The sequence below is a fragment of the Protopterus annectens genome, chromosome 8.part0 (genome assembly GCF_019279795.1).
Source record: "Protopterus annectens isolate FY-2018-M chromosome 8.part0, PAN1.0, whole genome shotgun sequence".
Lineage (NCBI taxonomy): Eukaryota > Metazoa > Chordata > Ceratodontiformes > Protopteridae > Protopterus > Protopterus annectens.
Window position 1 is genome coordinate 1,855,139,847 of NC_056741.1, and position 15,888 is coordinate 1,855,155,734.

Sequence of the window (15,888 nt, forward strand, 5' to 3'; positions counted from 1 at the left end):
ATCTCATCCAATTAATTTCTGATAGCAATGCACATTCCAGGAAAATCCAGTGTGATAGCAGACAAATCAAGCAGGTCCATTTTGTTACTTCATGAGTGGTCGCTTAACTAGAGAGTTGTGGAAAAGATATTCCACTAGTGGAGATAACCTTGCTGGGACCTCTTTGCATGTCCCCTCAACTACAAGTGCAGCAGATTTTTTGCTCTAATTCCCCCACTGGGTGAAACACCGATTGATGATTTCCTTCATGTATATCCCTCAACCCCTTAATCCCCCAAATTCTCCAGAAAGAATATTGATTGAAGAGCAAAGTCATCCTCATTGCCCCTTTTTGGCCTTATCAGATTTGGTTCCCTTTTCTTTGGCCTTATCTAGTTTACCCTCCATAAATTTTGGATCCATTTCCAGACTTCCTGACTTACCCGACAGACATAATTCACCCAGACATTTCAGGCCTAATGCTGACTGAATGGTTTCTCCTCTTCCATTGATAGCCAGACAACCTAGACTGTCCTCCCATGTCCATCATTTACTTTTTATCCTCCCATAAAACTTCCAGAAGTAAGTGGAAAAGATTTGTTTTTTGGACACAGCAGAAAGACATTGATTCTTTTACAGCACAAATACATAAATTTCTTGAGTTTCTGGCAACAATCTTTAATGAAGGGTCTACTTCCTCAACTGTTAAAGTTCAGCTAGCTGCCATTTCTAATTGTCATATAGGAGTTAACAATTCCACTTTACATTCTTCAAAACATTGTAAGGCATTTATAAGGGGTAACCTTTTTCTGAGACCACCTTTCAAAGATCGAACTCCATCATGGAATTTAAATTTAGTATTACAAGCTTTGACTCAATCTCCATTTGAACCGGCAGCAAAATGTTAACTGATGTTTTTAACATGGAAAACTATCTTTTTAGTAGCTATATTCTCTGCTCAAAGACTTTCTGAACTTCAAGCCTTATCTTCTAAGCTTCCTTATTTAATAATCCATAATAATCCATAGAGATAGGGTAGCACTACAAACCAATCCTTTGTTTTCTCCTAAGGTGTTGTCAGAATCCAGCATCAATCAGTCCTTTAGCCTTTCAGTTTTCTTTCCAAATTTCACAAACAAAGGTGAACACATATTACAGTTGTTGGACGTTCACAGACAATTAAGTTTCTGTTTGCACAGAACAAAGATTTTCAGAAAAACATATCAATAGTTTGTTTCTTTTGCAGAATCATAATTGGGCAGGCCAGTTGAAAAAGTAACTTTAGGCAAATGGTTGACTGATTGCATATCCTTTATTTATAACAAATTGGGCTTGTCTTTGCCAAAATCTTTGAGACCCCATTCAACCAGGTCCATGCCAACATCATCAATATAGGTTCATAGGTAGGTACTAGGCTATCAGCCCTGGGGCCTATATAAGCCTAGCCAAAAAAAAATCCTTGGCTTTCACCACCCAAGAAAGTTATGTTCCTCTGCCCCTGTCTAGAAGAGCCACAGAAGTAATCCCTAGGGTGAATTTCCTATTTCCCATCCAACTGTCGTGAGTTTTCTTAAAGAGGGCTAATGAAGAGCTTTGCTTGACACAAATGGGTAGTCTATTCCAGAGCATGGGAAGTTTCTGGGACAGGAATCTATCCCTCCAGCATGTTCTGTTTATTGTGGTGGCAAGGTTTAGGTCCTTGGAGCATGTGGCTCTAAGGGATTGGGGTTTCTTTAAGTATAGCATAGGTTCATAGGTAGGTGATAGGCTATCTGCCCAAGGGCATTTATAAGCCTAGTCAGAGTGTATCACCTTTCGCCACACCATTGATTAATTAACTGATCCTCAGTCAAGTAGAGCCAATGAAGTGATCCCAGGAATGTATTTTCTGATACCCATCTCTTGAAGAGTGTTAGTGAGGGTCTCTGCCTAATGTAGTTTGGAATTTTGTTCCAAAGCATGGGGAGTCTCTGTGACAGGAATCTATCCCTCCAGCATGTTCTATGTATTGTTGTGGTGATGTTTAGCTCATTAGAGTGTGTGACTTGCAGTGACTTGGATTTCTTTAGGTGGAGCATGTCCATTAATTCTGAGTTGGACAATTCTTTGTAAGTCAGGCAGAGATCAGTTCTGGGTAATCAATATGCAACTGAGTACAGCTGGAGTTTTTTCAGTTGAGCTGCATAGGACATATGTTTGAGGCCAGTAATCCTCTTGGTGAGGTACTTTTGTGGTCTTTCTAACTGTTGGAAGTGTCTTGTGAGGTACATCCCAAATGGGGCATTGTACTCTATGATGAGTCTGATGAGTGATGAGTAGAGGGGCACTATAACCTCTTTATTTCTAGATGTGAACCCTTTAGTAATTAGATGGGCCACATAGAAGGATTTCCTAACTACTTTGGCAATATGATTGTCAAAGGAGAGATTACTATCTACCTGGGTCCCCAGATCTCTTATTACCTCTTCTGTATATGTGGTAATTCATGGGTTTTTTGTTTTTCCCAAATGGGATGACTATGCATTTTTTGGCATTTAGCTTGAGGCCATGACTTTGACACCAGCTGTCTGTTTCAGTAAGGCCCTTTTGGAGGATGTCCATGTCAGCCGGCGAGTCAATTATGGCTCCCAGTTTGCAGTCATCGGTGAACTTGGTTAGCCATAGTCCTCCTGTGTTTGCCTGTACTTCTGAGAAGTATATGCCGAACAGTAGGGGTCCCAGGACTAAGCCTTGTGGGACACCACTTGTGACTGGTTTAGAGTTGGACCTGGAGCCCACTATTCTTACCATGTGAGTTCTGTCTGTAAGCCAGTTGGTAACCCATCTTGTGACATAGTGGTTTATGTTCAGGCTGGTGACATTTTCTATAATACCCGAGTGGGGAATGGTGTCAAAAGCCTTGGCAAGGTCAAGGTAGGCTGCTTGAACCACCTTTCCCCTCATCTATGGCCTTGGTGACTGTCTCAAAGAAGTCAACCAGGTTTAGTAGGCATGATCTGCCCTTAACAAAGCTGAACTGGGTCTGATCAAGTGTTTGGAGGCTCCCAATGTCTTTGTTAATGAGTTCCATGATGATGCGCTTCATAACCTTGCAGACCAGGCTAGTCAGGCTTATGGGGCGATAGTTACCAGGGTCAGTTGTGGCCCCTCCTTTGTGGAGTGGAATAACCGTTGCTGTGCGTCATTCTATGGGCATGTAGCCTGTGGAGAGGCTGAGGTTGAACAGCGTGTTTAGGTGGGGGGTTAGTTTGTTCTGTAGTTTGTACAAGACGCAGCCTGGGACACCATCTGGCCCCATTGATGCCATGCTTTTGGCTTTTGAAAGGGCTATTTTCACCTGTGCATCTGTGATTTCTGGGAGACTACACTTTTCTGGTATTGTTGTGGGCCCATTTGGGGGTGAGAGGGGGGTGAAGTTTGCACTGAATCTATCTGCCAGGATGTTGGCAATATAATTAGGTTCAGTATATTTTGTGCCATTTTGCACTAGTTCAGTGCATATCTGTGAGTTGCCACTTAGTTACTTAACATAGCTAAATAAGGCTTTGTGGTTATCTTTTGAATCCTTGGCTATTTTTCTTTTGAAGTTAGCCTTGGATGATTTTATGAGGGACCTTAGTTTCTTATTGATACTGATCAAGGATGTCTTTCCTTCTTGGGATTTGCCTTTTTTCTGAACTAGTTTCTTTCTTCTATTGTATAGCCTGTTTATGGCAGGGGTCCACCAGACTGGTTTCTTTCTCTTAGAGGAATGAGTCTTGGTTTTGCTGGGAATGGCATGATCCATGCATCCTTGTAGGTGCTCATAGAGTGCATTTGTAAAGGTGTCTGCATTTTGGGCAGCATTATCCTTTAGCATGGGGGCTGTGAAACTTACCGCCTCTGTCTTAAGTAAGGTTTGACATGGCTTTGTATGTTAAGCAGAGGTCACCTCTGAGTAGGTGATAAGCAGCAGAGTAGAGCTGGAGTTTTTTGAAATGGTCTGCATATGGCATCTGTTTGAGGCTGGTAATACTCTTAGTGAGGTATTTCTGTGTCCTTTCTAGTTGTTGTAGATGTCTTGCGAGGTATATGCCAAATGGGGCTTTGTATTCTATAATGCGTCTAATGAGGGATGAGTAGAGAGAAACAATGACCTCTTTTATTCTGGAGGTGAACTCCTTTGTAATGAGGTGTGCCATGTAGAAGGATTTCCTGACCACTGTGGCAATGTGATTATCAAAGGAGAGACTACTGTCCACCTGTGTTCCAAGGTCTCTTATCACACATTTGGTGTTTAGTAGGCTACCACCTATGTGACAGTTCATGGGTACAGTGTTTTTCCCAAAGGGGATGACAATGCACTTCTTGACATTGAGCTTGAGGCCATGACTTTGACACTAAACATCAGTCTCAGTGAGGCCCCTTTGTAGAATGTCCACATCATTAGGCGATTCTATTGTGGCACCTAGTTTTCAGTCATCTGCGAACTTCATTAGCCAAAGACCTGATGTATTGGCCTGGACTTCTGAGAAGTAGATGCCAAACAGGAGAGGACCCAGGACTGAGCCCTGTAGTACCCCACTTGTCACTGGTCTGAAGTTGGATGTGGAGTCTTCTACTTTCACTGTGTGGGTTCTGTCAGTGAGCCAGTTGGCCACCCATATTGTGACATAGGGATTTATGCCCAGTCTAGTGAGTTTATCTATAATTCCAGAGTGGGGGATGGTGTTGAAAGCCTTGGCAAGGTCAAGATAAACTGTGTGCACCACCTTACCTTCATCCATGGCTCTGGTGACTGCTACAAAGAAGTCAATCAGGTTTAGGAGACATGAACTATCTTTTACAAACCCAAACTAAGTGGAGTTCAGAGTTTGGAGGTTACCTATGTCCTTGTTTATAAGCTCCAAGATAATACATTCCATGGCCTTGAAGACCAGGCTTGTCAGGCTAATGGGGTGTAGTTCCCGGGGTCTGTGGTGGTGCCCCCTTTGTGGAGTGGGATAACCATCACTGTGTGCCATTCAGTAGGCACAAAGCCTGAAGCAAGGCTATGATTGAACATGGTACTTAGGTGGAGTGCCAGTTAATTCTGTAGTTCATGCAGAACGCAGCCTGGGATGTTGTCAGGTTCCCATGGATGCTGTGTTCTTGGCTTTTGGGAGTGCGGTCTTTTCTTGTGCAGCCATGATTACAGGGGCTTTGCATTCTTCCGGTATAGAGATGGGCCCTTTGGGGGGGGGTGAAGTTTGCACTGAACCTATCTGCCTGGATGTTGGCAATATCAGTTGGTTCTGTATATCTAGTGCCATTGTGCTGTAGCTCAGAGCAGATCTGAGTGTCGCCATTGAGATTCTTGACATAGCTATAGAATGCTTTGTGGTTGTCTTTAGAATCAGTGGCAATTTTATTTTCATAACTAGCTTTGGAGGATTTTATGAGGGATCTCAGCTTCTTACTGAGGCTGACCAGGGAGTTCCTGCAATCAGGGATTTTTACTCTTTTTTGCAACAGCTTCTTCCTTCTGTTGCAGAGTTAGTTTATGGTAGGGGACCACCAGATTGGATTCCTTTTTTGGAGGAGAGCATCTTGGTTCTGTTCGGGATGGCACGATCCATGCACTTATGTATGTCCTTATATATATATTTTTAAATATTTTTCCAGTTCTTCCATGGATGATATCTGTGTGGCTGCTACTTGGGCTAGTCCTCATACCTTTATTACTCATTAGAAATTGGATCTGGCCTCGAGAAGAAGAGCAGCCTTGTTCCTTCTTTTGAGATCCAGCTGTTGGTTTCTCATACTGGTGTTCTAATATTCCTATGAAGCTATAAGACCAGCAAACAAAATCTGAGTGTCGGCATTGAGATTCTTGACATAGTGGGATAGATTCATCACCCAAAGACTCCCTATGCTGTGGAACAAAATCCCGGTACATGTGAGGCAGAGCACCTCACTGGCCTTGTTTCAGAGAAACCTTGACAATGGATGGGAGATCGCAGATATACCCCAGGGATTACCTCAGTGTCATTGCCAGAGGCACAGCAAAATAATGGGCTAGTATGAACCTATGAACCTATGAACCTATGAGGTATGTTAGGGGAATAAAGCATGATGGGTAATGGAGTAGCTTGAGAGTTCCATTTGCCACGAGTTAATTCAGATCTGACAGATTGGATCTGAACCCAATAGGTGAAGAAGAATGAAATAGACAGTACAGATTAGTTTACATCTGTAGCTTTTTTATCTTCATTAATTTTATATCCTGAAAAAAACTAGAAATTTCTTAGAATGTTCCACAACACTGAGATGTCCTTTTCTTGTTTTATCAGATAATAATATAAATAATATTGTTTGCAAATAAAGCCAACTTTTCTTGATTACCATACCAATTTTATCACTGAATTTCTGAGTGCCTTATTTTCTTTGCCAATGCTTCTAAATATAATTCAAATAACAAAGGAGAAAGAGGACACGCATGCCTTGCTCATCTGTTCAGACACAGTTTATCAGAAAGGAACCCTCCCACTTTTTTTTCACAAAACCACATTGATCCATATAACCAAAAAATAAAAAAATTCTGACAAATGGTAATAAAAAACACCTAAAAAAAACACTATGAACAAGTGTGCTCATTAAGGAAAGCAGAGAATTAGCATTCAAAATATTAATATACCACTTTCATCTAGATAGACTTCATCAGAAACTGTTAAAACAGATTTCACAAGTACCTTTTATATATGCCATCAGCCAATAAATAACCACAAGTAATTGTTCAATTAAGCACTTAAAACCACATAAAACTAATTAATACTGTTGCTTTTATTCATGTACAAACAGTACAATAAACACATACAAAGCATAAATAATGAACACTGTTACAATTATTCAAATAAAAACAGTATCACATATAAACTTTGAACCTTCTATTAAAGAAAAAATATATATTAATAGATTCAGTTAACCTCAGTATTTGCCAGCATTCAGTTTTATTTGCTAATCTGCTTCTTTGACCTCTAGTATATTTCTAAAATTACCTCCCCTTAAGTCTGGCGGGACCATTTCCAGAAATGAAAATAAAACCTTTTTCTATTTCTCCCATATAATATAATGCTTATATAAAGCATTATTTTTATCTGTAGTTTTAATAGAATATGGGTGTTCTTTAATTCTCTTTCAAGGCTCCTAGTTGTCATGCCTACATAAAAGTCATTACAACCTGAATGCATACTAATGTACACTAAGCCCACTGACTTACAAGCAAATGTACCTGGGACTAAAATAATTTCTTTTAGATAGTCCAGTAAAATATATGGTCCTTCTGAAATAAACCTACATGCAGAGCAAAACCTACATTTGTAGGTTCTTTTCTTTTTAGTTGTCTCTTGCAAGGACATTTTGGTATTATATCTCTGTAACATAACCTTTGAACTGTTTGTTCTCCTGTACACAAACTTAGGTGTATTCCCTATAACTCTAAATAGGTCTGGGTTGCCTTCCAATATTTTCCAGTTATTTTTGATGACTTCTCAGATGGCGTGAGCATCTGTGTACATATCCAAAAAACAAGAATTCAATTTAAATACAATACTTTGCGCTCACTCTAAGGTGAGTGGCTAGTTAAATGGTTTTGTAGGATAGGCTGAAAAACTATCTTTCTTTTTTCAAAAATTTTATTAGCTGGCCTTGACAACACTCCCTCACCATAATCCATCTCCAACAATAAGAAAGTTATAAACTTGATTTCATCTCAAAACCTAATATCACTTGTAATCATCCTTGAGGCCCTAATAAACTGTCCTCTTGGGATGTTCTTCTTCATAAAATATGGGTGATTACTTTTATAGTGGAGATACTCATTGGAGAAAGTTTCCTTCCTGTAGATGTAACTTTCAAACATCCTTTCTGTTATAACCATTTCAATGGTTACATACAGGAAATTTACTTTTAAACTTGCCCCTCCCAAAGGAAACTTCAAACATTCACCTAGACGGTAAAGCTCTTGAATGAAAAAGCACTGTCCTCTGGCCTTCCTGTGACAATAAAAGAGAGATCATCTAAAAATCTCTTGTAAGGTCTTATTTTAGAACTTAGATCACTCAAATGTAAAGTATAAGATTCCCACCAACTAAGTACCAAACTGGCGAATGCAGGAGCAACTGTAGACCCCATTGTCATACCTTTTGTTTGCTTGGAATATTTCTTATTAAATAGGAAGTAATTGTTTTCTAAAAGTAATTCTAGTAATTGGCAACATAATTCAATGTTATGGCTAGACAGCTGACTGAATTTATTTAAATACAGTCTAACCCATTGGACTCTCAATTTGGGAGGAATACTTGTAAACAGTGAACAAACATCTACTCTAATCATATAAAGTTTGTCTTCATTATAATTATATTCATGGATGAAATCTCATAGTTTGTCCAAAAATCCCACATTGATCCACGTCTATTTTAGTAACCACTTTGTCATTTTTAAGCTGTTATGGGCATAAACACTTCATAATCATAAATGAAATGGGTCTATATGAAGCTGGATCTGATGGGTTTTTACTGTTTTATGTATTTATTTATTAATTTATTATTTATTTATTTGCAGTTTGTTAACTGGAAAGACAGCTGGGTAGTACACAACCAGTTTTCAGTGGGAGGCCCGGGGATAAAAGCTCCTGAGTGCAATAAAAACAACACTCACTTAAAATTATGAATACTGGTAGTATAGCATTATCTAACGATATTGGATAACAAATCTGAAAACACATTTAGTGCAAACAAAATGATGTACATTGGTAGTATACCATTATCTAACAATATTGGATTACAAGGTTGCGAGCACATTTAGCAAAATCTTTTTTTTTAAGGTAAGTATTGCATGGAGGATTTATAGATAAATGATAGCATAGAGAGGTGGAGTATGAATTAGAGATATGTATTTTATTTGAAGTATTAAAGCCATCACAGCTTTTCCCCTGGATGTTGGTGCTTTCCCTCCTTTAAAAAATACTGTTAATCAAAAGCCAGAATTTTATCTCTTTCTTCTTTCTTAGCTTCCAAACTTCCACCAATATAACATTTATTCCTGGAGACTTTCCTGCAGATTGGTTATGCACCACCATTTTATCTCATCTCCCCCTATTTTAACTGTTTTTGAGCCTTGTCTGCATTTAACCTTGGCATATTTAAGTTTCTATAAATATTTCGATTTTTGCTTTTTCTTGATTTGTCCATTTGTCTACATTATACACATTTTCAGAACATTTTCAAAACATCTGTAGTGCCTCTATAGAATCCCTGGTTATTTTTCTTGCCATAGGCTCCCTTAGTTTGACAACAACCCAGTTTACTTTCTGATGGATAAGTTGTGCTAAATGTCTTGTGCTCTGGAGTTATTACCAAAAACAGTTGCTTAACAACAATCTTTCCAAACTCATGAGTGTTATTCAAGTACTCTGTTATTTTCTCTTTAGCACTCTGCAGTTGTGTGTCTTGTTCTGTGAGATTCCCCTTATTCTTCAATAATTTAATCTTTGTCAGCCCCTCTAAATAATTCTTGCTACTTCTTAACCATATCTGTTTTTCTTTTCTTTCTACCTTATTTTTAAATTCCAGTTTCATTTTATCTCACTCACTAGCTATAACTTCTGGAATATTTTCCATCTTCCCTAAGAACGCCTGAATAATTGCCACTACCCATTGTTAAAATTCCTCTCTTTTTAACAGGTAGGTGGAAAACAACATTGTCTCATTTGTACTTCATTACCCTACATTTTTATTTTAGTTATTATTGGTGCATGATCTTAAATGGGCAGCTGCAGTGGTGCAGCAGTTAGCATTGCCACCTCACAGCAGGAGGTTCTCCAGTTCAATTTTTGGCTGCGGTGCCTTCGGTGTGGAGTCTGCATGTCCTCCCTGTGGTCACATGGGTTTTCTCTGGGTGCTTTGGTTTCCTCCCACATCCCAAAAACATGCTGTAGGTGGATTGGACACTGTAAATTGGCCCTAGGCATGAGTGCATGCATGCATGTCCCTTCTGTGGAAGGTTGGGTGCCGAGCTGGCAACTCAACACCATAAAACTCCACTGCCAATCATGTGTGGACAGGTGATCTGCTGTGACAACCCCTAACTGGGAAAAGCCAAAAGAAGAAGGTGCATGATCTGAAATAATTATTGGAAGTGTGTTAAAGCATTCAATTAAATGTACTTGTTCCAACAAAATACAATTTCCATCTATTCTAGCCCAATTATTGTACCTTAGGGAACAAAATGTAAATTATCCAAAGAGTTCCTTCCATACCAAGGGGATGTGTGGCTAGGATGCTGACAGGCTAGGAGCAGATTCCTCCTGCTCTGCTGATTTATTTTTATTTCAGACAATAAATTAAATTATTAAACTATCCTAATTGATTTTTTAAGTGGATATTTTATTTATTTATTGACATGTGTTAACCGGGTTGGTCCAGTTGGGCTTGTGGCTCATTTTCAGTGGACACCAGAGAAAAGCTCCACAAAACAAAAACACAAACAGTTTACACAGAATCAAACATTTGAGTCAAAAATATTGTCAAAATCAGTTATACAAGAATGTTGGAGAGACAAAGCAGAAACTGTCTATGTTACATCTTCCTGAAGGACATTTTGTCACACAAAAACAAACTTTCAGGCTCTTCCTTAAAATAGGAGATTCAGTCTGCTCTTACTAACTTACAAGAACTTTCTCTAAAAATGGACAAAATGGAAAATACACTTGACAACTTTAAAGATAATGCTTCAAACAGATGGAACAAATCCATGAGACTTTAAAACAGCATAAATCCCAAATATCTGTAGTAGAAGACACTTTAAATGATGTGAAAGCAGATTAAATGAAGATGAAAATAACACTGAATTCTTACTGAAGCAAAATACTTTCTGCTGAACAAAATTTATGATTTGGAAACCAGGTCTTAGAGAACATTTGTATCTTTGGTCTGCCTGAAAAAAATAGAGGGAGGAAGTATGGCAAACTTTCTGACATGCTGGCTTCCTAAGATTTTAGACTCACCTGAAGGTATGCTATATGTTATAGAGAACGCACATAGATACTTGGTTACTTCTTCCTCAAAAAATAATGCTTCTTTGACATCTACTATTGTAAAATTTTTTCATCTCAAGACAAACAGTTAATTCTTAAAACAGCCTGTTCCAAATCTCTTGTCAAGATAGAATAATTAGGTTTAAAAATGATTACTCTGCTGTTGTCATGTCTAAGAGGAAATGCTTTCACCTTTAATAAGAGAACTCAAGAAGAAACAGATTAAAGTTCACTTACTATTCCCTGACTAGACAACACATGCCCTATTATCTATCTTGAAGCAAAATGTTAGATTAGTGCCTGACTCAGAACTGCCATGTCTAAACATACACTAGCACACATGTAATTTTACCATCTCATGTAAACGTCTCTGATTTATATATAAGGTAGATGTAGCATCAGCCAGCTTATCTGATCTGCATCATACTCTCTTCTAATAATGTCAACAGCATAGTTAAGGAACAGTGAAGGCTAGCCAAGGGGGTGGGGAATTTCATTCTAGACAGAGGGGAGGCGAGACATTATAGCCTAGTCCTGCCATCTGCTGAATTCAGATAGCAGTACATTCACTGTCAAATGTGACATTAAAGATGTGCTTCAGGCACTTTCCAACAACCTTTCTCTTCCCTAAAGGTATCCTACCACAGGAAAGAAATGTGGATGAAAGTACCAGTTACGTCTGGAAGAAATTGTCAGCTGCATTTCAAGCTGCTTACCATCAAGTCCCTTTACAAACTATCTAGGGACGCCATTCAGAAATGGGGGACCACTTCACCTCTCAGTCTGAAACATATTGTTTATGACTGTGAAAAGGAATACTCATAGATTATGTGGCAATTATAAGCAGAGTGGTCACTCAGGTGTTCTTTATATTGTTTTATAGGCTACAGCAGGCGCTGAACAAGATATCTTTTGTGTCATGTGCCCATATAGCTAACCTTTTGATAATTATAGTATTTTTTTCCTAGACAGTGCATTTGAGAAATTAATCCATTTACTTTAACTGAGAACATTTTAACATTTTAATATTTTAACTATATCAAAGCCAAAGGGGTTTCATGACCATCTGTTTTGATGGCTTTTTGAGGAAACCAAGAGGGCTTTCAAGTTAAGATTGCAAGAACACCTAAGAGGCGTAAAAAATGGGAAACTTGAAAGCCCTTTTGCAATGCATTTTAAACAGTACCATAATTGTAAATCAGGGGGTCTTCAGGGTACAATTTTTGAAAAGGCTAGTGTACAAGATGAATGTACAGACATTAGGAAAAAAACTCTATACAAGGAAACTTTATTTATTCTTAAATATGGTACCCTCACCCCTGCTGGCCTAAATGTGGATTATAATTGGAGGGTTTTCCTTTAACTGAATATTTCAATGCAATTATTTAATTGATGTAATTAAGTGTTTAAAGGATGGTATATAAGATGTTTGGAATTGTGTGAAGTTTTTAACTGCTTTGAATGCATTTTTGCCAAGGCACAAGAGTTATTCTAATACATTTCCACATTAGAGTTTGGATTCACTGGAGTTTAGTCATTTTATTATAAGGTAGTTATCACTGCCACCAGAACTCCTGCCTGCTACTTTAAGGCTCTTACAAGGGTACCCAATTATACTGAGTGAAATTAATATTAATACAAATTATAATGTTGACCAAACAGCAAGGCTTTCAGGAGTTACCAGAGTTATAACCAAATATATGCAAATACTCTCAAAGCTTAAATATTCTTTAAAAGGACCAGACACAATGAAAAGTTTAAATATATTTAATAATAAATAATAAAAGAACAAAGACAATACTAAATATCTCCTTACAGTAAACACCAGACTATCATCACAGGGAATATTAAAAATAACACCAATGGAAAGTTTCACACACTTATAGAAAAACAGTATTTAACTAGTCTCACTATCTATTCCTGATTGACTAAAATAATTTCTGTTCCTACTTATTGAATAGAGCAAGGCAAGATGGGTGAGTAGTCATTGTTGTCAGATCCAAGACAGAATACAGAATGCTCCTGAGGCTTCAGTCTCCTCTAATATTAAAACATTATTTCTGTACAGAATGACATCCCACACATTTGGTCATCTCACTCTGTTTCCTGCACTATCTTCCATCACTAGAAGCTACCAGAGTTTAGCACCTATGTGCTACAATGGTTTCACTTCAGAATCCTGAAATATCTCAGTCCTGAATTTCAGAAAACTTCATAATCTGGTAGCCCAAAATCCTGAAAATTCAAAATCCTGAAAACTCAAAATCCTGAATCCCAAAAGACTGAAAACACACAGAATACATATACTGACTATAGAGAATGCAAACCAGATTACATTCCATTAAATATAAGCAGGGGCAAGCCCTCCTGCACCCCAAACCCCCTGCTACTTAAATATATCAACTCCAAGATTGCACTTCACTACACTATCATGAGTTATGTTGTAGTATAGCAAGTTAAAAGGGAATGTTAGTAAGGTTACAGCAGGCAGTCATGAACACATGTGATGGTATGTTTGCCATTTTTTTTCTGTGGAGTGCAATCTTGGAGTTTATATATTTAATTAGCAAGGGGTGTGGGGGGCACAGCCCCCCAAATGGGGGCTGCAAGGGGGCTTGCCCCCCTGCCCATGCTTGATGAAAAGTTCTATCCTTTGTCTTGTATGTGTTTCTCTGTGTTCTTGTATGGGAATATTGTCATCCTTTGTGTCCTGTATATTTTCAGTATTTTGTGATTCAGGATTTAGAGTTTTTAGGATTTTGAATTTTCAGGATTTTGGGTTCCGGATTATGAAGTTCAGGATTGTGACATTTCAGGATTCTGAAGTGAAACCGCTACAATACACACAGATAGAGCATTGCTAAGATGTGGTTCAGCTACTGGAAATCATAAAACCATAAAACCATTCCACTCTTCCTACAGAAGCTACAACATATTCTCCAGTACAGGTATTGCATCTCTAGCTTCCTTCAAAACCATAGCTTAACCCATAAAGTAATTCAATTTCAGAAATATTTTTAAAATCAGGTGAATTAACCTCTACCCTTTCAGTATATGTTGTTGCAATGTATACATTTATTTCAGTTACAATAATACATGTACATTTCTTTCCCTTCCAGCAGGGTACACTGTTGATACATTTTAACACAAGCAACACTCACAGATACATTTTCAGCACAAGCATCTGTACAAATCAGTTTGATACACAGATGACATATAATTATTTTAAAAAATTCAGCTAGCTGTGCTGGCACATGTCGTCACTCGGGTTGAAGTAATTGAACATATGTCTGCATTCTCCAAGATGATGAAAGTTTGGAGTGACTGGAGTTTCCTATTTAGCTTTAGGAACTAACCAGTAAGATCTTTAGAGTCCCTTGGGTTGATTTTGCTAAGTTGGAAGGCTTGTCAGTTTGGCATTGCTTAAATAAAGCACAATGGGGGAAGACAATATTTTAACCAATATTTGAAAGCCTACCAGGGGCAGGTATAAAATATCCTTGTCAAACCAATGTGGTCTTTTGACTACATCTTTCCATACTGAAAAATATTGTACCCCCTTTGAATGACATCAGAAGCTAAGCCAAATATTAAACTCAATCATCTTCTGTTCAGATAGTGGCACCATCCTTGCTGAAGGCAGAATGTTGCTCAGTGCTGACCTCTTACCAGCCTGGGGCACATAGTCTGATAGCTTTGTAATTATCTCTTTATATGGTCTAGAGTGGTATGTCTCAGATCATTTACACCCACATGGACTATGACCGAGTCATACTGGTACTTGCAGTTCAAACTTTCTGAGTACATGAGTGATTTGGTGGATCCTGGCCCCTGAGAAGCAACTGCTCATAATATTCTCCTTGTTTAGTCTGGTGAATGGGGCATCCATATGTCTCATAGTGTACCCTTCTATGACCAGAGTATTGGGTAGTGTGTTGACTTGCCTTATGGGCTTTGTAGCTGAAGCTTCATTAGGTATAGCTATATGTGTATGGTACTGAGTGTTGTTTCAGGAAAGTGCTTTAGGATTTGCTGAGGATAATTGATGTGGATTGAGTGTCTGTGAGGCCTTTGGGGTTTAGGAAGATTGTTTTCAGTGCCTCAGCATATTTTGGTCTATGTGTCAAGTGCATACAATGTGTGGTAGGTGCAGTGTGTGCATGTGACAATTACATTTCTAGTATACTGTATTGGTTTCTCTAAGGATTAGTTGGTTCAAGATAAACATATCCACCAAACTGGCAATGGAGAATTTGGGAAAGCACATATCCATGATGTCAGATCCTTCTAGGTAAACTACAAGGATGTGGTAAAGAGGGGTTAATAGCGAGCTAGCTTGGATGCTTTTATGGCTATATGCAAAAACTAGGCTATTTGGGAATAGATTTGTGGGAGCAGTGCTCCTTGGCACACAAACTAGTTATTCTTTGCACAGCTGAGCTACTGGGTAAAGTTTCAGAGGTAGTTTTATTAAGTAAATTTAGTTTCTAAGTGCCTGTACATATACTAGGCACTGTTAAATATCAATAGCCCTCTGACCAATAAAACAACCTTTGTTTAAGCCTTCCTGTATGTTTCCTAACTCGAGCAGACCATGCTACCTGCTACTACCACTACATGAGTAATCCCAAGTCCTCTTAATGTAAAAGCACACAAATGTTAAATAAAAGTGAAATGCTAACATAAATCAATTCAACAGCCAGCTAAGACAAAACATTAATGTTTATTTTCAATCTATTAACCAGCAGCAAGGACACTGGAAAACAAATGTAGTTTACAGTCTTAAAACAGAGATAAATGCAATAAGTAATTCAAGAAAACAATAGCAATACACGTAAATAACTTAGAAGTGCATT